Source organism: Bos grunniens, chromosome 1, assembly GCF_055505025.1.
Source record: "Bos grunniens cultivar Pamir isolate PY7600 chromosome 1, Bosgru_T2T1.0, whole genome shotgun sequence".
Lineage (NCBI taxonomy): Eukaryota > Metazoa > Chordata > Mammalia > Artiodactyla > Bovidae > Bos > Bos grunniens.
This window is the reverse complement of record NC_141165.1, coordinates 7,168,346-7,195,632: the sequence shown is the minus strand read 5'-3', so window position 1 is coordinate 7,195,632 and position 27,287 is coordinate 7,168,346. Positions and strand designations below refer to the sequence as shown.

The 27,287-nt window shown below is 40.0% G+C and overlaps 1 non-coding gene across 1 annotated transcript; it reads right to left on the bottom strand.

Annotated features, from left to right (window-relative positions):
• Positions 1–11,343: 11,343 nt before the first annotated feature.
• On the bottom strand, positions 11,344–11,450 carry LOC147378902 (U6 spliceosomal RNA). Its single transcript, XR_015135569.1, has one exon. It is a non-coding gene; the product is annotated as a U6 spliceosomal RNA (small nuclear RNA).
• Positions 11,451–27,287: the final 15,837 nt, after the last annotated feature.

Genomic DNA, 27,287 nt, shown 5'->3' with positions numbered 1-27,287 from the left:
TGGGATCGCAAAGAGTCACACATGACTGAGCAACTTTCATTTTCAATGACAGATGATGGTACCCATTTTTAAAGTGCTTATGTGCCATCACTGGTGACATACATGTTTGAGTCACTAACTTATTTTTAAAAATTTGAGATGCTTGTTTGCTTAATTTTTGAGTTTTCAAAGTTCAGTCTTCTGGACAAAGTCTTTTGTCAGAAATGTGATTTTCAAATATTTGCTCTCCATTTATGAATTGTCTTAAATTTCTTAAGTATATCCTTTTCAGAGGAAAAGTTTTAAAATTTGATTAGGTCCCATGTACTTTTTCCCTCTATGTACTATGGTTTGGTGTTATAATGAAACATGCTGCCTGAACAAAGGTGGTGAAGATTGACTCCTATATTTTCTTTTGGGAATTTAATAATTTAAATGCCTATTATCCACTTTGAGGTGTCATTTTTAATTTTACTTTGTATAAAATATGAGGTGTATTTCAACACTTTTTTTTCATGTTTTGTCCCATAATTCCAGCACCATTTGTTGAAAAAAAAGTATTCTTCCTACACTGAATGCCTTTGTGCCTTTGTTCAAAATCAATTGGTTGCTTGATTTTCTGGACTATTTATGGACTCTCAGTTCCATTCTATTGAGCTATGTGTCTGGCTTTCTGTCAATATTATACTGTCTTAGTTACTGTAGATTTATAGTAAGTTGAAATTGGGTAGTAGGAGTCCTCCAACTTTGTTCTTCTTTTCCAAGATTGTTTTGACTATTCTATTTCCTTTGTTTTTCAATATGTATTTTCCATACAGCTTTTTAATAGCTACTTGAAAAAGGCCTTTCTGGATTTTGATTATGTTTATATTGAATTTATAAATCAAATTAAGAAGAACTGACACCTTAACAATATTGTCTTCTAATTGTTGGCCACAGTATATCTTTCCACTTATTTAGATTTTTTTAAAAATTAAAATCAGAGTTTTTTAGTTTTCAGTATACAGATCCTCTGTGTACTTTTTTTTTTTTTTTTTTACTTTTTTGATTTCTAGTTAAAAAAAATTATTCCAATGTTTCTTTCTAGGGAAAGCATTTACCCTGTGACCTTGATAAACATCCTTACTAGATCTACAAGGTGTTTACTTTTTTTTAAAATATAGATTCTTCAGGGTTTTCTTGTTTTTAAAAGTTTATTTATTTATTTTGGTTGTTCTGGGTCTTTATTTTTGGCTGTGCAGTTGCTGCATGAAGGCTTCCTCTTGCAGTGAGTGGGAGCTACTCTTAGTTGTGATGTGTGGGCTTCTCATTGCGTTGGCTTATTTTGTTGTGAACAAGGCTCAAGGTGAATGGGCTTCAGTAGTTTCGGCACGTGGGCTCAGTAGTTATGGCATATGGGCTTAGTTGCTCCATGGCATGTAGGATCTTCCCAGATCAGGGATTGAACCCATGTCTCATGCATTAGCAGACATATATATATTTTTTAAACCACTGAGCCACGAGGGAAGCTCTCTTTGGGATTTTCTATGCAGACAATAGTGTCTAAGAGTAGAGACAGTTTTATTTCTTATTTTCCAATCTCTGTCCTTTTTTATCGCATGGACTAGGAATCCAGTACAGTTTTGAACAGAAGTGGTAACAAAAGACATCTTCGCCATGTTGATGATTGTAGAGGGAAAGCATTCAGTCCTACTACTGAGTACTGATACTTAGTTCTTTAGACGTCCTTCAAACTCACTTGCTCAGCCCTGACTGACTTTTTGTGACCCCATGGACGGTAGTCTGCCAGGGATTTCCCAGGCAAGAATATTCAGTGGGCTGTCATTTCCTTTTCCAGGGGATCTTCCCCCAACCCTGGGATCCAACCCCTTGTCTCCTGGGTCTCCTGCATTGGCAGCTGGATTCTTTACCACTGAGCCACCTGGGAAGCCCTAGCTGTCATTTACTGGTTGATAATAAGTTCCTAGGCTGCTGAAAGTTTTTATCATGAATAAGTCTGGACTTTTTTCAAATGTTTTTTCTGCATATATTGAGATAATTGTATTTTTTTAATCTTCTGAGCCTGCTAATGTGTGAATTGCTTTGGTTTATTTTTGAATATCAAGCCAGTCTTGCAGTTTTTGGAATAAGCCAAATTTGGTCATGATGCTGTCAATATATTGTTTAGTGGGGAAAAAAATACTTGTGAAATACATTTAGTGTTGGTAGGAAATAGTTGTATATTCTGGTACAAACTGAAGACAGAATTCATAGCACTGCTGGGAATTACACTCTTCCTCCCTGGGTGCCACAGAGATCAGGGTAGCTGGAAGCAGAAGGTTCCAGAAGAGAGGAAGGCAAGATGCTGCATTGGCCCCTCTCCTGACTGGCCTGGACATACCTGAAACTCTGCCTGTCTCACCTGATCTCATTCACCTACTATGGGAGGCAGAATTCTAAAGCTGTCTCCCCATGATGCTATCCACTGGCTGTTTAATCAAGTACTTATCTGGATCATGTTGTTAAGGGGCTTTGCAGATGGAACTTTGGGAAGCTAACCAACTAACTTTAATATACAGCAATTATACCATGGATTATCCAGGTGGACCCACTGTAATCATGTGTGAGTGTGTGTGCTTAGTTGCTCAATCATGTCCAACCTTTCCTGACCCCTTCACTATAGCCTGCCAGGCTCCTCATGTCCATGGGATTTCCCAGGAAGGATTACTGGAGGGGGTTGCCATGCCCTCCTCCAGGGGATCTTCCCAACCCAGGGATCAAACCCATGTCTCCTGCATTGCAGGTGCATTCTTTATGGTCTGAGCCACCAGGAAAGCCCAGTGTAATCATATGAGCCCTTAAGTGCAGGGAGAAAGTCAGAGACACGCAGCAGAAGAGGAAGCTGGAGACACTGGAAGCGTGAGAAGGCATGCTCTGTCATCGCTGGTTTTGAAGATGGAGGAAGAGAGCCACATGCTATATAAAGTGGGGCCTCTAGGAGCTGGGAGTGGAGCCCTACAGATGAGCAGCAAAGAAGCAGGGACCTCAGTCCTACAACCCATGGAACTTAAGTCAGCCAATAACCAAATGAGTTTGGAAGCAGACTCATACCCCAAGCCTCTAGAAAGGAACTCAGTCCTGCTGATATCTTGGTTTCAGCCTATGAGACCTGGAGCAGAAAACTAGCTTATCAAGCTGTGCCTGGACTTCTGACATACAGAACTGCCAGGAAACAAGGAGTACTGTGTTGTAAGCTGCTAGCTTTGTGGTACTTCAGAAAACTGTTGTTTTTACTCAGCAAGCATACCTTGAAGACCCTCCATGTCAGGGGCTTCTAGTACTTTAGATGGGAATGAGAAAGATAATTTCTCTCTCCAGGGAGCTTGCAAACTAGGGGGACAATCTTGCTCCAAAGAAAGTGTTAAAAAAATCAATATGAATTTTGCACATATACTATAAGAGAAAATTTTCTCCTGGTTGCAAAGAACAGAAAACAATTCTGGCTAAATTGAAGCTGCAGCAACAACCAAAAGAAAACCAGAGAGAGGGAGGGAGAATGCATGTTTTTAATTTTGGGAAGACAGATACTGGAAAATTCTAGAAAGTTAGGGAAACTTTAAAGATATCAGATTTGAGAAAAAGAAAGACCAGCACAGTCCTAGGACCTTCAATAATAGAAGTTTTTAAAACTCTGCCATTACTGTGACTCTGTTCCCACAATTCTTCATCTTCACCTCTTTCTGTGCTCAGTCTTGTCCAACTCTTTGTGACGCCATGAATGTAGTACACCAGGCTCCTCTGTCCACAGGATTCTCCAGGCAAGAATACTGGAGTGGGTTGCCATGCCCTCCTCCAGGGGGTCTTCCTGATCCAGGGATGGAACCCAAGTCTCCTAAGTCTCCTGCATTGGCAGGCAGATTCTTTACCACTGTGCCACCTGGAAAGCCCATCTCTCTCTACCAAGTTTCAAATTATACGGGAGAAAAAAAATTATTGCATTGTATATAGAACTTCCCAGGTGGTGCCAGTAGTAAAGAACCTACCTGCCAATGCAGGAGACATGAGAGAGGTGTGTTCGATCCCTGGATCAGGAAGATACCCTGGAAGAGGGCACGGCAACCCACTCCAGTATTCTTGCCTGGAGAATCCCATGGACAGAGGAGCCTGGCAGGTTATGGTCCCTAGGGTCACAAAGAGTCAGAAATGACTGAAGCAACTTAGTACATATGTAAGGATATAGGGTCAGAGTGTCCCAGACCAAAGTGTCACAGACTCACTGCCTTCTGCCTTAAAACACAAAAGTGGGAACACACTTAAACAGAATGACAGATGGAGTTGGTGGGTATTTGTGACCAAACAGAATGAGAGCCTTCATTTTTCTCTTATGCTTTACTTGTACTGACATAATAAAATGCAGGTTTGTGTGCACTGATTATATTGTGACAAAGCTAACAGAAGCTTTAACAAGTCACACAAATTTTGTCCACTACACACCACTATGCCTCACACGATCTTCCCTGGCTTCGTAGCATGACTGACTGCTGATCTTATCCTGTATTTTTTTTTTTTAATTAGAATTGATAATAATGCAATTTAGGCAGAATTTTCTATTTGTGTATCCAAACCTACTGGGGTCGGTATCATTTTGCTTAGGGTTCATTATCATTTCTGAGGAGTTTCATCAGGCAAAGGCATCCTCATTCTCCAAGCAAAGCAGGCCCAGCCAGACAGTCGTCAAGGCAACAGGAAATGCACACTGTGAACCACCCAGAAAAGGCCGTCTGTATAATGTTGCAGCACAAACTTAATTTGGGGGCTTGGCAAAAAGATCTCCTTTATGCCTAATTATAAAATGTACCCAACGTTATTAGACTGGGTGATAGATGATTGCCCGCTAAATGTGACGTGAAAAATTAAGGCAATTTTCAAAGTGAAGGGACTTAAATTAAATGTGCCTCAAGGATCAATCGCTTATTTTTGTCATTCTGCATAACCGGCATGGAACAACTGAGCATGCGTGTGCATATGTGTGTGTGTGACGGAACTACCAAACTTATATTTATTTGAATCACATTGTACTTTTGGCTTCCAAATGTTTTCAAAAGATGGTAGGAGGTGTCCCACCCATATTTAGATATTTGCGGGGAGGGAACCTTTAAATGAAATCCCTGTTGACCAGCATGGTTTTCAATTAAATTATAATTGAAAGTACAATTTCAATTATTTCAATTATTTAATTTCAATTATTCAAATTATTATAATTATTTATATTCTCACCTGCCCAGCAGGTGAGAATATAAAATCAGAATTTGCATGCTCATTTCAGACGGTTAACTGATACTTTATCTCCCCTTGATTTTTTCCCCTACTCTTGTTTTCTTCTCCCTTGCCTGTTTGTCAACAAACTCCAAATAAATGCTAACGGGTTGATTTGATAAAAGATATGGTGAATCTAGATTGAAAGGGTCAGAGTGAAAACACTGATCTACTAATTCACTGTGTTAATAAATGTGCTCCTTTGAAAACAGAATGTTTGAATCTGATTTCATATGAGCAGCTGACCCAAAGCCTCCTGGTCAGCCGAAGAGTGAGTGGGAACTCAGTGCTTATAGGTGTGGAACCATCTGATGGAAGGTCAGTGCTTCTTTCTCAGGGGAGCCCTCCTTCTTTGTAAACAAGGTGAACTTACATTTCGGGTGACTTGATTGAGTATCATTTCCCGGGCTCACACCCTGGGGAAAGGAAAATTGAACTTTCAGTCTTTAAAAGAGGAAATTAGATTTACCCGAAGGAGAGATCAAATCTTCCACCCCTGTCCACTCAAGTGACTGACCATGAAATTAAATAGTCGGTTCAAGCCTAGATACGAAGGCTATTGAAGCTGAGCAACTCGAAGAGGAAAACACCATGGAAACGAATTATGCTTTATCCTTGAATGTGCTGTATATTTACACATTCATGGTAAAACAGCTTGTCTCCCCTTTAGCCTGAGGTGCTGCTGGAACTACATATTATACAACTGGGTCTATCTCTCCAGTCAAAGGGATGGGAAACACAATTGCCTGCTAAACAGAAGTGCCAACGAGGCTTTGTGCGGACAACTCACAGCAATAAAGGTGTTTTGATTCCTCCACAGCCCTCTGGGATCTTATTATCTCTGTTGATAGCATTTCTAGTGTTTAAGTCAGTCCTGAATGGAGGTGTTCGGGATATTAATTCTAGAGATTCCTGGAGGACACAGCATAGTGAACTCTTGACTTAAGTTCCTTTGTTATTTCACTTCTGTCCCTCGTGTGCAGGTAACAAGAAGCTGTAAAAGGGAAGAGCTGTCCCGTGTAAGAAACTGAAGAGATGCGAAATGGCTGAAATCCGTTTCCCAAAAATCAGCTTTCTGAAATTGTATGTAAAATGCAGGAGATGTATGTATATTTCCTAGGGAATAGATCAATAGATTTTCATCAGTTCCTTAATGTCTTTATCCCTCAAAAGATGAATAACAAACACAACCCAAGGACAGGCAGGGATGAATTAGGAGATTAGGATTGACATATAGGATTGGCTTCCCTGATGGCTCAGATGGTAAAGAATCTGCTTGCAATGCAAGAGATCCAGGTTCCATCCCTGGGTTGGATAAACCCCTTTGAGAAGGGAATGACAACCCACTCCAGCATTCTTGCCTGGAGAATTCCATGGACAGAGGAGCCTGGTGGGCTACAGTCCATGGGGTCACAACGAGTGGGACAGGGCTGAGCATTTTCACTTTCACTTTTGTATACACTAGCATGTGTAAAAGAGATAGCCGGTGGGCAGCTGCTGTATAGGACAGGGAGCTCAGCTCTGTGCTCTGTGATGATTTAGAGGTGGGGGGGTGGGTTAGGAGGGGACATAGATATGCATATGGCTGATTCATGTTGTTGTACAGCAGAAACTAATGCAACATTGTAAAACAATTATGTTCCAATTAGAAAATGAATGAATGAATGCCATCAAAGCACATTTTAAAGGAGGATCTGTCTGCAGGGTGTCAAGCTGAAGCCGACCTAATGCAGTGAGCCATGGAGGAGGAAAGAAGGGCCAGGCAGACTTGCAGCTCCCCGTTCCTGGGTCTTGTGTCCAGGACAGCTCTTCCCAACTCCATCTAGGATCTACTCCCATATATTATCATGAGAATCAAAGGAAAAAAACATGAGTAGAGAGACTGTGAACTCCACGTTCAGTTCAGTTCATTTCAGTCGCTCAGTTGTGTCCGACTCTTTGTGACCCCATGAACTGCAGCACGCCAGGCCTCCCTGTCCATCACCAGCTCCCGGAGTTTACCCAAACTCATGTCCATTGAGTTAGTGATGCCATCCAACCATCTCATCCTCTGTCATCCCCTTCTCCTGCCCTCAATCTTTCCTAGCATCAGGGTCTTTTCCATGAATGCTCTACAAATGCTCCGTTAGCCTTTAAAAAAAATGAGATATGGCAACACTATTTAATACTGCACAAAATTCTGCCCATCACCACTGGAAAGATCTGTGGCATTCAAAATGTCTCTCAGGGCTACAGTTCACTAAGCCTTTTGCTAATAAGTTAGCACATGACGTTAACATGCCTCGGACACTAAGATCTGCCATCAACACTTTCCTCCTAATTCAGGGCTGGCTAGGGTGCCCCCTGAGCGACACTGATGGATGGTTGAATGACTCAGAGGTGACATGAGAATGTAATCCAGCAGTGTTGTAAAGTGATGTAGTCAGTTAGAAAGAACATTCAATTTTCATGCAGCTTAACTGATATTGAATTAGCTGCCATGTGGAAGCACGATTATGTCTCCACATGGCTGAGATCTGTCGAATCAGGAAGGAAATCCTCTGGTGCAGAGAGCAATCATAACGTAAAGGCCTAACAGGATTTATCAGATTTGTTTTGGATCTTAAAAAGTCAATAAATTCCACAAATTTAAAGAAATTTGCTGTCACCTTTGTGTGATTTGAGAAATGTGGGGCACATCATTTGTAGTCTGGACTCCTATTTGAGGCAAAATGCAGTCAGATTCCAATAACTGGGTTCTGAGCCCTAGCACTAACAGAACAGAAGGGATACATTGGAAGAGATGTTGATGGAAGTAGATTCCTGCCTTTAGACCTCTAAGAAGAGGAAAAAGAAAAACCCTTTGATGCAAATGATGAATAAGCCAGGAGCACCCATTTTTAGAGACAACTTTTAAAAGTGTGCTGGAAAGGAAAACTGAAAGGATTTCTTTCTTAAGTTATCAAAGAAGTGGATTTGATTCATGATGTCAAAGAAGCAGATGAAATTAAAATTTTGGAATGAGTGAAGGTAAAACTACCTCTTTTGTGTTGTGAAGATTAAATTAAGATTAAATGAGGAGTGTTCTTTTTTAAAAAAAATATTGGAGTACAGTTGCTTTACAATGTTGTGTTAGTTTCTGCTGTACAGCAAAGTGAATCAGTGATATGTGTACATATACCTGCTCTTTTTTGGATTTCCTTCCCATTTAGCTTACCAAGGAGCACTGAATAGAGTTCCCCGCGCTCTACAGTAGGTTCTCATTAGTTATCTGTTTTATATATAATCATGTGTATATGTCAATCCAATCTCCTGAAATCCACTAGGAATCAGGCATTATCTTGGTTAGATGAACTGTGGGGAGCAGAAGGCAGAAGCCTATGTAAAGGGACTTGGGAGAGGAAAGGGAGGTTAGGGTAAATTAGGAGTTTGGCCCTCATCCCACTTTAATTCATCCCACTCCTCATTTCCCCTCTTAGGATCCATACATTTTTTTTCTCTACATTTGTGTCTCTATTTTCACTCTGCAAATAACTTCATCTGTACATTTTTTTCTAGATTCCATATACACTCCTGGGCATATATACCTGGAGAAATCCATAATTCCAAAAGATAGACGCACCCCAGTGTTTGCTGCAGCATTGTTTACAATAGCCAGGACATGGAAGCAACCTAAATGTCCATCAACAGAAGAATGGATAAAGAAGACATGGAGTATATATGTATATATATGCGTATAGATATGTGTATATATTCTTTTGGAATTATGGATTTCTCCAGGTGTATATATATGTGTATGTGTATATATGGAACACATATAGATGTTCATCATATGTGTATGTGTGTATATATATACACACACATACACACACAATGGAATATTTACTCAGTCATAAAAAGGAACAAAATTGTGTGATTTCCAGAGATGTGGATGGCCTAGAGACTCTCATACAGAGTAAAGTAAGTCAGAACGAGGAGCGTTTTAGTGACAGAGAGAACAGGTGGCAAGCAAAGTGAAATAAAAAGCCCACACGCGGTTGTGCAAAGGACTGGATGTCAGTGTCCCTGCAAAAGTCATAGGTTGAAATCTGAGCCCCAGTTTGATGGAGTTCTGGGGGCAGGGCTCTGGGAGGGAATTAGGTCATGAGGGTGGGGTCCTCGTGAATGGAATCAGTGCCCTTATAAAGGAACCCCTGACCTCCTTTTTCCACAATACAAGGACATAGTCAAAAGTTGGCAGTCTGCAACTAGACCCTGATCATGCTGGCACACTGGTATCGGGCATCCAGCCTGCAGAAATGTAAGGAATAAATGTCTGCTGTTGATAAGCCACCAGTCTGTGGCAGTCTGTGGTACTTTGTAAGCCTGCACTGACCGAGGCAGGTTTGGGGTCAGAAGTCTCAGATTCTCTGATTCCCAGCTCTGGCATTCCATAGCTGCAGGGCAGGACTTCACTGTCCAGGCTTCCCCTGGACGTCTAGTTGAAATCAGAATGAGTCCAGTGGCCCTCGCCAATCTTACAAGGGTGGGGAACAAGCATAAAGTGAGATCATTGCACAACCACTTTATAAACTAAATATTATATAAATCACTTGAGTATTATCCTGAAATTTTAAAAATGTCTACATGAAAATTTTCTCTGCTTATCACTGCTGTCTTTTATTCATATAGAAAAGCAATTTCATTAGCTATTTGGTTCAGAGTTCAAAAGATACAGGCAGGGAAATTAATTATTCAACCATGATTGATGTCAAGCAAAGTCAGAAAATCTCTTAACTTATTGGAGTCTAAATGCCCTTGGTTATGAAACTCAAATGATACAATGCTTGTAAACGTGTTTTGTAAATTCTAAACCTCAACGCAAATGTGTGTATGTCAATTCCTCTCTTACTTGCAAGAGCCTGTTTTTCTAATCATTTTTCTGCTGATATATTTTTGCTCTAGTGAGCTGAAAAAGTTAAAATTCTTTTTTTTTTCAGATACCTCCCTGGGAATTCTGATATTTCTATAGATATAGATACAGATATATCTGTATCAGAATATTTTTACTTCCTGTGGATTCCAAAGCATCTCAGTTAGTTCATGCCTACCCTACCCATTTATCTCATGAGTTTGCATCTCACTGTCCTCTTACATTTTACATAAACTTTACCTTGGAAGCATCGGTTTCACTCTCATCTAAGCCAAAAACAATATCCAATTTTATATCCATTAAAGTAATGCCTTGTGACTCCAAGATTCTCCTTGCTGAGAAAGCTCATTTCAAGGTCCCTGAAAGAGTGATGAGGATGTAATTCATTAATGATTGACACTTCATATTTAGAGATTGCTGTTTTTAAAAAAGTGCTTCCTCATACATTTATGACCTCATTTGCTCTTCATTTATATAAAAAAGAAAGCAATACCTATAAAAAAGTATTTTTACATGAACCGTTTCTCCCTTTATATAAAGGAGAAAACCAGCCATGTTTAAAAGAGGTAAAGTCCAGTAATGATTAACTAGTAAGCTGGACAGCTAGCTAGGACTCTACCTGATTTGTTGAAACCCAAATCTCTTGCTTTCAAGACTTTCTCTTGTCTTTGGTTTACTGAAGTTTGAACATGATTTACCTAGATACATTCATTTGATTTTTTCATTTTTAATTGAGGTGGAATTGATATATGACATCATATTAGTTTCAGGTATACAATGTAATGGTTCAATATTTGTATAGATTGCAAAATGATCATCACAGTAAATCTAGTTAACATCCATCACCACACACAGTTACAGAATTATTATTTTTTTCTTATTGATGAGAAGTTTAAAAATCTACTCTCTGAGCAACTTTCCAATAGGCAGCACAGTATTATTAACTATGGGCTTCCCAGGTGGTAAAGAATCCACCTGCCAATACAGGAAAATGAAAGAGACAAGGGTTCAATTCCTGAGTGGGGAAGATCCCCTGGAGAAGGAAATGGCAGCCCACTCCCAATATTCTTGCCTGGGGAATTCCATGGACAGAGGAGCCTCTGTCCACAGGATCACAAAGAGTCGGACACAACTGCATGACTGAGCCCGTGCACGTGCGTTATTAACTATAGTCACAAAAATGTGTGGAACTCTTCCTGGGTCTGTGCACCATCCATGCACAGGAGCCTTGCTTGTCTTCTCTGTATCATTCCCATGTTAGTATGCATGCTGTTGAAGCAAGCAGTGTTTGCTTGCTTCTTATTCTGCTTTGTGTTCTCTGAGCTTCCCGGATCTGTGGTTTTGTACTTTTCTTTACTCTTGGGAAGTTCTTGGCTATTGTTACCTCACTTGTTTCTTCTGTTGCATTGTGTCTCATCTCCTTCTAATTCAGTTCAGTTCAATTCAGTTGCCCAGTCGTGTCCGACTCTTTGTGACCCCATGAACTGCAGCACGCCAGGCCTCCCTGTCCATCACCAACTCCCAGAGTTTACCCAAACCCATGTCCATTGTGTTGGTGATGCCATCCAGCCACCTCATCCTCTGTCGATCCCTTCTCCTCCTGCCCTCAATCTTTCCCAGCATCAGGGTCTTTTCCAATGAGTCAATTCTTCGTATCAGGTGGCCAAAGTATTGGAGTTTCAGCTTCAACATCAGTCCTTCCAATGAACACCCAGGACTGATCTCCTTTAGGATGGACCGGTTGGATCTCCTTGCAGTCCAAGGGACTCTCAAGAGTCTTCTCCAACAATATTATACCTTTTGAAATCATCTCACAATTCGTGAATGTTCTGTTCTCTTCATTTTTATTCCTCTTAGTCTTTGCATTTCAGTTTGGAAAGTTTTTACTGACCTATCTTCAGCTCGGTGAATCTTCCCTGGACAGTGCCAAGTCTGCTAATGAACCCATCAAAGGCATTCTTCATTTCTGTTAGTGTTTTTGATTTCCAGCAGTTCTTTTTCTGTAGCTACTGATTTTAATTGTTCCCATTATGTGTAAGAGTTGTGTGTAAACGTGTTGGAAAATATAGATACTTCTCAGTTTCCCTTGTTTTGTAAACATGGGCATGTGTCTCAATATTTTTCTTTTTTTTTGAGGTATAGTTTTTTACAATGTCATGATACTTTCAGCTGTACAGCAAAGTGATTTCATTATACATATCTACCTATCACATATGTTTTCATCTCTACTTATGTTTACCATCTGTTCTTGAAGGTTGTGTACTTTTTCCATTAACACCCCTAAAATATTAAACATAGATACTTTAAATTATTGTTTTAATAATTCCAACATCTGAGTCTGGTTCTGATGTTTCTTTTTCTCTTCAGACTTTGGGTTTTCTTTTTTTTTTTTTTTTTTTGCTTTCTGACATACCTTGTAATTTTTCATTAAAAGCCAAATATGTTGTATTAGTTAACAGGCATTAAGGTAAATAGACCTTTAGTATGAAAATGTGTGATCATCTTTTTATAAAATCAATTTTTATTGCAGTATAGTTGATTTACTGTGTTGTATTAGTTTCTGCTGTACAACAAAGTGGATCAGTTATACAGCCATTCTTTTTTAGATTCCCATATAGGTGATTACGCAGTATTGAATAAAGTTCCCTGTGCTAGGCAGCAGGTTCTTATTAGCTACCTATCTTATATATAGTCCAGTGTGTATATGTGGAGAAGGAAATGGCAACCCACTCCAGTATTCTTGCCTGGAAAATCCCAGGGACAGGGGAGCCTGGTGGGCTGCCATCTCTGGGGTCGCACAGAGTCGGACATGACTGAAGCGACTTGGCAGCAGCAGCAGCAGCAGTGTGTATATGTCAATCCCAGTCTCCCAGTTTATCCCTCCCCACCCTTATCCCCTGGTAACCATGAATGTCATTCCTGACTCTGCTGGTTTGTAAGTAAGTTCGTTTGTATCCTTTCTTTTAGATTCCACACATAAGCAGTATCATATGATGTTGTCTTTTTGAGTCTCACTGACTTCCATCTGTATTGCTGCAGATGGCACGATTCCATTCTTCTTTATGGCTGAGTAACGTTCTGCTGTGCATGTGTTCTGCATCTTCTTCTATTCTTCCATCAAGGGACATTTAGGTTGTTTCCATGTCCTATAAATAGGGCTGTGCTAATCTTTCTGAATTATGATTTTCTTTGAATAAACATCCAGGAGTGGGATTACTGGATGACATAGTAGCTCTATATTCTTTTTTTTTTTTTAAGGGAACCTCCATACTGTCTCCATAGATGCTGCACCAATTCACATTCCTACCAACAGTGTAAGAGGGTTTCCTTTTCTCCACACCCTTTCCAGCATTTATTATTTATAGGTTTCTGGATGATGGCCATTCTGACTGGTGTGAGGTGATACCTCACTGTAGAATTGATTTGCATTTCTGTAAGAACTAAAGATGTTGAGCATCTTTTCATGTGCTTTTAGCTATCTGTATGTCTTCTATGGAGAAATGTCTATTTAGGTCTTCTGCCCATTTTTGATTGTGTCATATTGCTAGGAGTTTGACTGTGTTTATTTAGTGTTAAGGCTTCCCTTGTGGCTCAGCTGGTAAAGAATCAGCCTGCAACGTGGGAGACCTGGGTTCAGTTGGGAAGATCCCCTGGAGAAGGGAAAGGCTACCCATGCCTGTATCCTGACCTGGAGAATTCCATTGATTGCATAGTCCATGGAGTCGCAAAGAGTTGGATACGACTGAGCAACTTTCACGCACTGATCTAGTGTTTGCTTTTCCATGAGATGTAGAAACTTGTAGAGGTCTCAAGTTCCTCTAGTTCCTGTTTTTGTCTCCTCTCTTGACTTTGGGGCTTCCCCGGTGGCTCAGACAATAAAGAAACTGCTTGCAATGCAGGAGTACCCAGGTTCAACCCCTGAGTCAGGAAGATTTCCTGGAGAAGGGAATGGCTACCCACTCCAGTATTCTTCCCTGGGGAATTCCAGGCACAGAGGAGCCTGGTGGGCTACAGTCCATGGGATCACAAAGAGTTGGACACAACTGAGTGACTAACATTTTCTTTTCACTTGATTTTGGGATTTTCTGCATCTGCATCAGCTTTGTTGGTGCTGCTCTGCTGCTCTTATACTGGATCCTACCGGTGCTAAGACACTGGAGAGGAGAAGGATTCTAAAATCTCATGAATAAATCTTTGTCTTTCCATGAGTCTGTAGCTGGGACCCGGGTCTTTCACAAGTGTTCCTCCACTGGTCCACCCTGGCCCTACTCTCTCTCCTGGTTGCAGGATTCCCAGCATTTTGTCTTGAAGATGTTACCATTGTTGACTATGGTTTTTCACCCCCTATCTAAGGAGACAGGAATTTTAGAGGGTGTTGTAGTGGGAGGAACACCCTTCCCCTAGCTGTGATGTGACTCTAGCCAGGCTTTTTTCCATGGAGCAGGTGGTTTTGTTGTGGACACATTTCAGAGAGAACTCTTCCCCTCCTTCTGCCAGAGACATAAGGAGATCTTTCACACTCTGAATTCTCTCCTGGCTCCAAGAAATGTCATTGATTTTCCAAGAGAAAGGTTCAACCTTTACTTGTTGTCAGGATAGAATAATTTCTAGCTCTTTACGTGTCAGAACTACAACCAGAACTCTCAAGTCTTTCCTTTTACATGAGAGCCTTCACCAGGTTCTAAGAAAGAAAAAATCTATAAATAGATTTTGTACTATGGCCACCAGGCTCCTCTGTCTATGGAATTCTGCAGGCAAGGATACTGGAGTGGGTAGCAATTCCCTTCCCTAGGGGATCTTCCAGGCAGATCCCTTTACCACCTGAGCCACCATGGAAGCCCCATAAATAACCTAGCACATATTTGTGGCTAGTTAATGAACCCACTTGTGTCTCAGTATAAAGGAAAGAAATGCCAGTGTGTTAACTTTTCTGTGAGCCCACTCTCTATGGAGGAGGGTAGCCAGCAGAATAGAGGAATAACTTTGAGCATAAAAACTTAGGCATATTGCACAAGAAGAGAACAACAATCCACCCAGCCCAGGACCCTGTCTGACTGTGGCAATCAAGGGCATTTTGTGGGGAAGTAAGACCCTCAGAGATTAAGACAAAGCCTAGACATGTCCTGCCTCCTGGCCAGTGATAGATCTATTGTCTGTACAGTCACTGCTGCTGCTGCTAAGTTGCTTCAGTCGTGTCCAACTCTGGGTGACCCCATAGACGGCAGCCCACCAGGCTCCCCCATCCCTGGGATTCTCCAGGCAAGAACACTGGAGTGGGTTGCCATTTCCTTCTCCAATGCATGAAAGTGAAAAGTGAAAGTGAAGTCGATCAGTCATGTCCGACTCTTAGCGACCCCATGGACTGCAGCCCACCAGGCTCCTCCATCCATGGGATTTTCCAGGCAAGAGTACTGGAGTGGGGTGCCATTGCCTTCTCCGTGTACAGTCAGAGGAACCTATAAAAATCATAATATCATAGCATGTTGGAATGGGAAAGGAGATAAAAATTGGTCTTTTATGTCGATACTTAAATCCTGTTGAGCTTTATAAAGGGGTAAATGTCCAAAAAAAAGATAAAGTAGTAAGGAGAATGGGAAAAACAAGGCAGGCAATACCCATTTATTGTCTTTCTATCTTGCCATTGAAGCATCTGTGAACATATCATGAATGTAGGTGTTACACAAATCTGCTGTCAGCTCTACCATCCCCCATCCCACCTGAGACAGGCTTAGGGCAAGAAGCAAGGAAGACTCAGTTGCTCCTCTTGTTCATTTGTTCTGACCATGAGGAAGATGGTCGTGAGACATAACTGAGGGATGAGGCAGAGGCAGAATGATAAACCCACTGTGGAAAAGAAAATATTTATGCAAGACTTTAGATTCTTCAACACGAGTCATCTGAGGATACCTTTGAAAATGGCATTTTTGTTTTGTTTGTCTGGAATGTTATGTAACTTTCTTCCTGCGCTTGGTTACCTTGGAGTCTTAGCTGTCAAAGTAGAAGGAATCCAAAAGTAGATCTGGTTTAAATCGCCTCAGGCTATGTTTGCATCCTCTGAATCCCTAGGGACCAGCCAACCCTGGTGCAGGGGGCAAGGGAGGGTATGTTCCACAGCTTTGGTTGTTAGAAAGTCCTTCCTCTCATTGAGCGCAATACTATTTCCTTATAAATCCATGACTTTGCCAAAATTATCACACAACATAAATATACTTGACATTTTATTTTACAGCCGACATATAAACATTGTATATATTGGACACCATTTTCCAGAGAAGAAACCTTGGATGAAATTTGATAATTCTTTCCTTCATTTTCATGTATCTCAAAGGAGATGAATCAAAATGTCTAACCTCAGTCATTTAAGTTCAGTAAACTGACCTATAAATAAAGCCTAGTGAAGGAAGTTGAGAACTTACTACATAGGAATGCAATTTATTTTTCCCCAAGGAGTAAATGAACATACATCCCCATGGAGCCCACATGGTAAGAATCTGCCCCCAGTTTGTGGGGATTAGAGACCACATTCTCATGTAGAGTGGTAAGTGGATATTAATCGGATAAAAGCATCCCATTTAAAGGAAGCATTTCCAATTCCAGCTCTTCAGATACACATGAAAATTGGCAGTTGTGAGTACATTTAATGAGAGCATATTGCACTTAATATTAGAGAAGCAGTGTCACATTAAGTTATGATATGTGGGATAGAAATTAGTTCTCTGAGTGTCCTTTTCAGAAGGACACCAATTTTGAAGCAGAAAAACCAGGCAAAAGTAAACAGAGTGGGGATAGTACTATATGAATGTGATTTCAGCCAGGCTATTTTTTTTTTTTCTTCTTACATCCATGGGAGGCAGTGATCTGACAGTAGAAGGAAGGACAGAGAAAGGAAGGCTAGGAAAACTGGGATCCAATTAAAAAAAAGGCCCTGGGTAGCAAGGCAGAAGTTCTTAATCTCATCCAGTTGGGAATGACCGTGAACAGGGACAGCAATCGGGACAAGAAGTGGGCTCTAACTGCAGGAGTCAGAGGGGAGAGTTGGGGGAGGGTTTGCAACCCTGGGGGGTTTCCTTTCCATATTTAGACCTTAGTGGGCTTCCCTTGTAGCTCAGTCAGTAAAGAATCTGCCTGCAGTGCAGGAGACCTGGGTTCGATCCCTGGGTCAGGAAGATCCCCTGGATAAGGAAATGGCAACCCATTCCAGTATCCTTGCCTGGAAAATCTCAGGGACAGAGGACTCTGGTGGGCTGCAGTCTGTGGGATCGCAAAGAGTCGGGCATTACTGAATGACAAATACTTACTTACCTGAGCTCTATGTATGCACATGTGTGCCAAGTTGCTTCAGTCTTGTTTGACTCATTGCAACTCTATGGATGGCAGCCTAACAGGCTCATCTGTCCTTGGAATACTGAAGAATACTGAAGTGAGTTGCATGCCCTTCTCCAGGGGATCTTCCTGACCCAGGGATCGAACCCACGTCTCATGCCTCCTGCTTTGGCAGGGGAGTTCTTTACCACTAGCACCACTTGGGAAGCCCTCTGTGTGTGTATGTGTTAGTTTATTAGTCATGTCCAACTCTTTGCAACTCCATGGACTATAGCCCGCCAGGCTCCTCTGCCCATGAGATTTTCCAGGCAAGAATACTGGAGAGGGCTGCCATTTCCTTCTCCAGGGGATCTTCCCAACCCAGGGATCAAACCCGGTCTCCTGCATTACAGGCAGACTCCTTACCATCTGAGCCAGCAGGAAAGTCCAATGTGTAAACCATACCAACTGAGTACCAAGTGATTAGACATCCAGCCACAAGGGGAAGGAGGAAAAAAGCCCATTTACAATGCAGTCTCACTCATTAGAGAAATTCAGGACTGGTGGGAGGGAGCTTATTCTGGGAGATTCCCAGAATCGTTACTGATTTTTAAAACTAAGATGTGTGCCACTTTGTTAAAACATTGAATGTGATATGAATAATAATTCTTAGTGATGACTCACATTCAAACTTGTCTGTCAAAAAAATGTCTAGAAAGACATGTTTGAAGAAAATAATGATTAGATAACTAAAAATAGTAATTATTTTCTGAGAAAAAAAAAACAGCCTATCACTGGTAAAATCTTCTGTCTTCATAGAAATTTGACATAACCCTATTTTATTCCCTAAAGCTCAGTTTTGATTCAACAAAGCAACATTAGTCTTTCTTTATTGACTCATTGGATTTAATAAATAGGCATCTAGAAACATTGGAAGCAGCACTATAACAAAATCTAACTCAATTGACATTGAATTATTTCTAAAAGGAGATTTAGTCATCTTAGAATTTTCAAAACCAACTTACCTTCTTCATAGGTAGACAAAGGGAAAGTTCTGGGTGCTTTACTCTGAAGAAAAATTTCTTGATTTCAAATGGATAAGGAAAAGTGTTCTATGCATAGTTTATCTCATCCCATATCTATCCAGCTATTACTTGGTTTCTTTGTAAACATCGCAGTGGAGTTGTTGGCTGATGATCACTTGATACAAATAGTAATTACAATGACAGTTGTCCAAGTAATTTAAAACACAAATATATTCAGAGTCCCATACAGGTTGTGCACTCATTCTTCAGTCAATTTTTAATGGTAACTCAAAGATTAATGTCAATTAGCATAGAGGTTCCTTGGAAGGAGTACACAAGGAGTACATTCATTTCTTGTGGAGCTGAGTTTGTAGTGAGAACTTATTTTAAAAAATAATAATGAGAGATTGCATAAAATTAATCTCACTTTCTAACTTAGTTGTTGACCAAATTTTTGAGGTTTCTTGGTCTCTTCTTGTCACATGTTGATATAGTAGTTATAACTGACTGGGTCCTTCTTTACCCCATTGATGATGTTTATACTGGAATGTGCCTTCAGAAACTCGGCCTCGCTCCAGAGAGACACAGAGGCTTCAGGACATTTGATATAGAAGAGAAAAGCAGGAGTAACATTTGTTCTTATGTAGATTTGATGTTGCTACATAGTAGAAAACCTCAAGAGATGATTGATATTTGGTCTCGGTTGCAGAGTGCCCATTAAAAATGCTGAATTATGTGCAAACTACATTTTACATAGAAATGTATCTCAAATAGTTCCCATTTGTGTTCTCTTCCTTAGAGGTCATTTCTATGTAAAACCATCAAAAATTGCCTTTATAAATCATGTCCATTTGACAGCCTCTAAACCCTTCAGTTCAGACAGTAAAGTGTCTGCCTGCAATGTGGGAGACCTGGGTTCAATCCCTGGGTTGGGAAGATCCCCTGGAGAAGAAAATGGCAACCCACTCCAGTATTCTTGCCTGGAGAATCCCATGGTCAGAGGAGCCTGGGGGGCTACAGTCCATGGGGTCAAAAAGACTTGGACACAACTGAGTGAACTGAACTGAACTGAATGAAACAACAGACTGGTTCCAAATCGGGAAAGGAGTCTGTCAAGGCTGTATATTGTCACCCTGCTCATTTAACTTACATACAGAGTACATCATGCACAATACTGGGCTGAATGAAGCACAAGCTGGAATCAAGATTGCCAGAAGAAATATTAATAAGTTCACATATTCAGATGACACCACCCTTATGACAGAAAGCAAAGAAGAACTAAAGAGCCTCTTGATCAAAGTGAAAGAAGAGAGTGTAAAAGCTGGCTTAAAACTCAACATCCAAAAAATGAAAATCATGGTATCTGGTCCAATCATTTCATGGCAAATAGATGGGGAAGCAATGGAATCAGAGACAGACTTTATTTTCTTGGGCTCCAAAATCACTGTAGATGGTGAATGCAGCCATAAAATTAAAAGACGCTTGCTCCTTGGAAGAAAAGTTATGATCAACCTGGACAGCATATTAAAAAGCAGACACATTATCTTTCCAACAAAGGTCCATCTAGTCAAAGATATGGTTTTTCCAGTAGTCATGTACTCATGTTAGAGTTGGACTATAAAGAAAACTGAGCACCAAAGAATTGATGCCTTTGAAACGTGGTATTGGAGAAGACTCTTGAGAGTCCCTTGGACAGCAAGGAGATCCAACCAGTCCATCCTAAAGGAAATCAGTCCTGAATATTCATTGGAAGGACTGATGTTGAAGCTGAAACTCCAATATTTTGGCCACCTGATGTGAGGAACTAACTCATTGGAAAAGACCCTGATGCTGGGAAAAATTGAAGGCAGGAGGAGGAAGGGACGAAAGAGGATGAGATGGTTGGATGGCATCACCGACTCAATGGACATGGGTTTGGGTGGACTCCGGGAGTTGGTGATGGACAGGGAGGCCTGGTGTGCTGTAGTCCATGGGGTCACAGAGTCAGACACAACTGAGTGACTGAACTGAAGTTAGATATTATAAATATGCTATATATGTTATATGCATTGCTATAATTTTTTCACCATCATAAACAAAAGCAAGCACTTAAGGTCTACTCTTCCAAATTAAAAAGGGCCTCTATCTGAATCTCTCCACCTATCCTTAAACCATACAGATTGAGAACCACACAGAAAAGTCACTTACAACCCTCATCATAGTAAAATTAGGAGACAAAGAATGATATAAACTCTAAGTGTGATGAAAGAAAACATTCCAAACCAGCAAAGCCAGTTTCAGACTCCAGGCTGAAAGTGAAAGTGAAGTTGTTCAGTTGTGTCCAACTCTTTGCAATTCCATAAAGCTCAACATTCAGAAAACTAAGATCATGGCATCCAGTTCCATCATTTCATGGCAAATAGATGGGGAAACAGTAGAAACAGTGGCTAATTTATTACTGCAAAATCACTGCAGATGGTGATTGCAGCCATGAAATTAAAAGATGTTTACTCTTTGGAAGGAAAGTTATGACCAACCCAGACAGCATATTAAAAAGCAGACACGTTACTTTGCCAACAAAGGTCTGTCTAGTCAAGGCTATGGTTTTTCCAGTAGTCATGTATGGATGTGAGAGTTGGACTATATAGAAAGCTGAGCACCAAAGAAGTGATGCTTTTGAACTGTGGTGTTGGAGAAGACTCTTGAGAGTCTCTTGGACTGCAAGGAGATCCAACCAGTCCATCCTAAAGAAGATCAGTCCTGGGTGTTCATTGGAAGGACTGATGTTCAAGTTGAAACTCCAATACTTTGGCCACCTGATGTGAAGAGCTGACTCATTTGAAAAGACCCTGATGCTGGGAAAGATTGAAGGCAGGAGGAAAAGGGGTTGACAGAGGATGAGATGGTTGGATGGCATCACCAACTCAATGAACTTGAGTTTGGGTAAACTCCAGGAGTTGGTAATGCACAAGGAGGCCTGGTGTGCTGCAGTCCATGGGGTCGCAAAGAGTCGGACACGACTGAGTGACTGAACTGAACTGAACTGTACCTACCAGGCTCCTACAGCCATGAAATTTTCCAGGCAAGATTACTGGAATGGTTGCCATTTCTTTCTCCAGGCTATCTTCCCAACCCAGGGATTGAACCCTACATCTTCTGCATTGCAGGAGGAGGGGTGACCTTTCCCTATTTGGAATAAGTTTGTTGTTTCATGTCCAGTTCTAACTGTTGCTTCTTGACCTGCATACGGATTTCTCAGGAGGCAGGTAAAGTGGTCTTGTATTCCCATCTCGTCAAGAATTTTCCAGTTTGTTGTGATCCACACAGTCAAAATCTTTGGCATAGTCAATAAAGCAGAAGTAGATGTTTTTCCGGAACTCTCTTGCTTTTTCGATGATCCAATGAATGTTGGCAATTTGATCTCTGGTTCTTCTGCCTTTTCTAAATCCAGCTTGAACATCTGTAAGTTCATGGTTCATGTACTGTTGAATCATGGCTTGGAGAATTTTGAGCATTACTTTGCTAGTGCATGAGATGAGTGCAATTTTGCAGTAGTTTGAATGTTCTTTGGCAATTCAAACTAGCACACAATTGCACTCATCTCAATTCTTCACATAAGAAACTCAAAGGATCAATTATCTAAAAGTAACACTGAAGCCACAGAAATATTCAAATATAACATTATCTTGGAAGGAGGAAAAAACTAAAAATCCAGACACAGTAAAAGATTGTTAAGTTTAGTTCTGTGTGTGTGTGTGTGTGTTAATATAGCAAATGGAACAAAAGCAATGATCAAAACTTAAAAAAAAAAAGCATTTAAATTCTTCCCTGGAAAAATTTAAATCTGCAAATAAAAATGCTTTACCTATTTTCATGTGAATAAAAGCAGAGATCAATATCTAGATGCAGCTTTGTGAAATTTATAAATCTCAAGGCAAAAGGTCCACACTGAGAGTATTCAAGCAGAAAAGTCAATTTTCATACAAATTAAAAAAAATAATCCTTATCTCAGACTTTTTCCTTATAATGAACATCAGATGTAAATAAGACTAACATTTGCAGAGGTTTAAAGGGGAAAGGTCATAACCCAGATATCTAGACTGAAGAAGATTTCCTTTTTCTGTAAAGGCAAAAGTAAACAGTCAAGGCTTTAAAAAGTAGCTCATTTCAATGCCATTTCTAAAAAATAAAAAAAACCCAAAGAAATCCAAAACTGAATATGTATTAAAACTGAATATGTATTACAAAACTTGGGAACATGGAAATTATGACAGATAAGTTAGAAAACACTCAGATCTATTTTTTAGATTCTAATAAGTATTAAAAATATTGCTGAAAACATAGTGAATATATTTTTAAATGTTTCTGAAAATGAAAGCAGCCCTCCCATCTCGCTCTCTCTTTCTCTCATACACACACACTTCTAAAATCCAAGATTATTACAACCAAAGTTAAAAAGTAGATGGAGAAGAAGAGCAAGAAAACAAAAAACTGCTAATTTAAAATTTTTATGTAAAGAAGCATCAAAAGAAACTGTGTTTACTTGGCAATAATAATTAAACAAATACATCGATTCAAGTAAATGCTTTAAGATTTAAAAAACTTAACTAATTAAAAACATATTGTGGTGGATTCATTTCGATATTTGGCAAAACTAATACAATATTGTAAAGTTTAAAAATAAAATCAAATAATAAAAAAAAAAGAATGAAAAAAAACATATGTATACACATATCTAGTTACTAAATGTAAAAACATTAAAAATAGTTTTTGTCTAATCCAAGGTCATGAAGATTCTTGCGCACATGGAACATTGATGTGCCATCCAAGAGTTTCTAAAAGACAGGGTAGAGTCTGTCTGAATCTCAGAGTGCTTGGGAGATTACATTTCCCAGAGGAACAGGGAAGGTCAATTGTCCATTTAAGATTTTCGCCACCTTTGAAAGCTACAGGGAATAGGAGATAGAGAAGCAAGCTCGAGCTAGAGGTAAGAAGTAGATTTGCCCAGTCTTTCCCGGCTGGAGACAGTAATCCACCAGGCTTTCCAATCCTCGCAGAGTCCTGCCTGACAAACGGAAGGAGCAGAGACAGGCTGAGTCTTATTAAAAATGCAGGTGTATAAAAAAATAAATAAATAAACTTTAATCCTAAAAAAAACAACAAAAAAAATGCAGATGTGTAATTGGAAGTGCAGGGAAAGAGAGGGAGAGACAGAGAGAGAGAGAGGAGCAAAAGCAAGCACTGAAGAGGTAATGGCCAAAAAATTCGCCTAGATTGATAAAATACATCAATTCACCAATTCAAGAAACCCAAATAGTTCAGCATTTAAAAAAGAAAGAAAGAAAGAAAAAGAAAATCATCCTTTGGTACATTGTAGGAAAACTGCTAAAACTTAGCAGATGAAGTTAAAGTTTTCTTTCAGAAGTAAATATATATCCTTATATATCATTATTTTTAGCTGTTTTTTAAGTTTTAAGTTTTGGTCATGCCTCGAGACATGTGGGATCTTAGTTCCCTGGCCAAGAATCGAACCCGCAACCTCTGCTTTGAAAGTGCAGATTCTTAACCACTGGATCACTAGGGAAGACCCCATATATATCATTATTAAGAGAAAACCTTAAGTTATCTTAAAACTAGTTATTCATCATTAGAAATTAAGAAAATAATGCCAAAATAAACAAGACTTAAAGGAGAATGCTTCTAATAAACATAAAGGCCAAAATTAAATTATCAGTGTGGGAGAAACATACACATAGTCAATAGGTACATGGAAAGATGCTCAATATCACTAATCATTAAAAAACTGAAAATCAAAACCATACTGAGATATTTTATCTCACCCCTTTTAGAATGGCTATTATTAAAATGACAAGAAATAGTGTTGGCAAGGATATGAAGAAAAGGGAACTCTTGTGCACTGCTGGTGGGAATATAAATTGGTCCAGTGACCATGGACAGCAGTACAGAGTTTCCTCAAAAAATTAAAAATAGAACTATCATATGATCCAGCAATTTCATTCTGGGTATTTACCTGAGGAAATGAAATCTCTGCCTAAAAACGATATCTGTACCCCATGTTTACAATAGCCAAGATGTGGAAACGATCCAAGGGTCCACTGACAGGTGAATGGGTAAAGCAAATGTGATATATACACAGAACAAAATCTTATTCAGTCACAAAAAAAGCCCAGGAAATCTTGACGTTTGCAACAACATAGATGAGCCTTGAGGCCATTATTCTGAGCGAAGCCAATCAGATAGAGAAATACAGATACTATAAAATCTCTCATTTACAGAATCTAAAATAAAACAAACAAACAAAAGATCTTATAGACACAGAGAACAGATTTGTGGTTGCCAGGAAAGGGTCAGGGTCAGGTTGGGGGTGGCATGGGTCAGATTATTGAAGAGGATCAAACGGTACAAGATCTGTTATTAGAGAAGTGAGTGAGTGCTGGAGGTGTAATACACAATGACCCCACGGACTGTAGCCCACCAGGCTCCTCTCTTCATGGAATTCTCCAGGAAAGAATATTGGTGTGTGTACCATTCCCTTCCCCACGGCATCTTCCTGACCCAGGGATCGAACCTGGGTCTCCTGCATTGCAGGTGGATTCTTTATCATGTGAACCACCAGGGAAGCCTGGGAACCAGAATATGCCATCCCCAAATTTATTCTTCGGTAGAGGAATTACTTTGAGCTAAAGGCCACTGAGAATCAGCAGATACAGGAAAAGCTCTAACAGCAGAGTACAGGTTTCCCTTTGGAAAGGAAAATTCCGTTTGTAGCGATGTGTCCCTCTCTTGCACCAGCTGAGGAGGCACTGAGAAATCGGCCTCACAAACCTCACTAAGCACCCCTTGCTAAACCATTCTTTTCCTGGTCTGCTTCCCACAAAGTGCCTCTCCTGCTCTGAAGCTCCCAGACCCCTTTTCAGGGTTTGGTACTTAAACCTGAGTTCTAACCAGCGCTTAGGATGACTGAGTGCTCCTGTATGCACATGCAGGACACCTGTGTTAATACACTTCTGATGGTTCTTCTCTTATTAACCTGCCTTTGGCCAGTCTCTTATAGAGGCCCCAGCAGGAGACCTAGGTACAGGAACAGATTTTCCTCCCTAACATCCAGAAGGGCTTCCCAGGTGGCTCAGTGGTTAAGAACCTGCCTGCCAATGCAGGAGACTCAAGAGACATGGGTTTGATCCCTGGATCAGGAAGATCCCCTGGAGAAGGAAATGGCAACCCACTCCGGTATTCTCGCCTGGAAAATCCCATGTGCAGAGGAGCCTGGCAGGCTACGGTCCTTGGGGTTACAAAGAGTCAGACCCCAGGAGACATGACTAAGAGAAGGAGTGTGCAGCATGACATCAGGAAAGGGGAAACAGTTGAATTGGTAGATTAATAAATCTGAAATCTAGTTACTTGAATAAGAGGAAATCAAAAAAGATATGCATTCACTTTAAAATTTTACTTTTTGGACTAAATAAATTTTATTCAAATTAAAATATATAAGTGGGGGCATGAAAAAAACGATGAGATTACAGACTGAGAAGAAACTGCAAAAATAAGGGTAACTTTAAAAATACACTTTCTATAAATAAATTTGATATTTTTATGAAAAGGGCAATTTTCTGGCCAAGTATAAATGATAGAACTTTTTAAAAAGCAGAAAACTTGGCTTTTTTGCCAATTGCTCTTGGCATGTTACTGAGAAGATTATTCAGAATATATGAAATTTTCAAGTTAAGGTGGTTTCATATAAAATACTTTATATAATACCACACATACACATAAACATATACAATTATGTATAAATCTCAATACATCTTTATGAATTAGACTCACTTGATACTAAAGCTTGAAAAGCACCAAAACCATGCATGCAGCTAAAAAAAAAACATGTGAGACACTCACACATGAATATAAGTGCAAAAATTCTAAATGAAATTTTAACAGATCAATTTCAGTGCCAAATAAAGATGAGAACATATCATAATCAAATAGAATTATTCTGAGAACACAAGGATCAGTCTATGCTAAGAAATCTATCAATTTAACCTCTAGTACAACTTACACGATGATCTCTGCAAATACTGAAAATGCATTCAGAAAATTGATAGTTTAAAAAAATAGACTTTTTAGAGCCATTTTGAGTATGCAAAAATATTAAGTCAAAAATACAGAGAGATTCCATATACTCTTGACCACAATTTCCTCTTTTATTAGTAGATTGCATTCAGTTGGTACATTTGTTACAAGTGATGAGCTGATATTGACACATCATCATTAGCTGAAGTCCATAGTTTACATTAGGGTGTAAAGTTTGTGTTGTGCCTTCTATGGGTTGTGACAAGCGTATAATGATATATATCCGCCATTACTGTATCACAGAAGGCTGAGCGCCAAAGAATCGATGCTTTCAAACTGGTGCTGAAGAAGACTCTGAGAGTCCCTTGGACTGCAAATAGGTCAAACCAGTCAATCCTAAAGGAAATCAACCCTGAATATTCATTGGAAGGACTGATGCTGAAGCTGGAGCTCCAATACTTTGGTCACCTGATGCGAAGAACCAACTCATTTGTGAAGACTCTGATGCTGGGGAAGGTTGAAGGCAGGAGAAGGGGATGACAGAGGATGAGAAGGTTGGATGGCATCACTGACTGGACGGACATGAGTTTGAACAAACTCCGGGAGATGGTGAAGGACAGGGAAGCCTGGCATGCTACAGTCCACGGGAGTCGCAAAGATTTGGACACGATTTAGCGACTGAACAACAACAACAAATATCATGCAGGTGACTTTGCTGCACTAAAAAT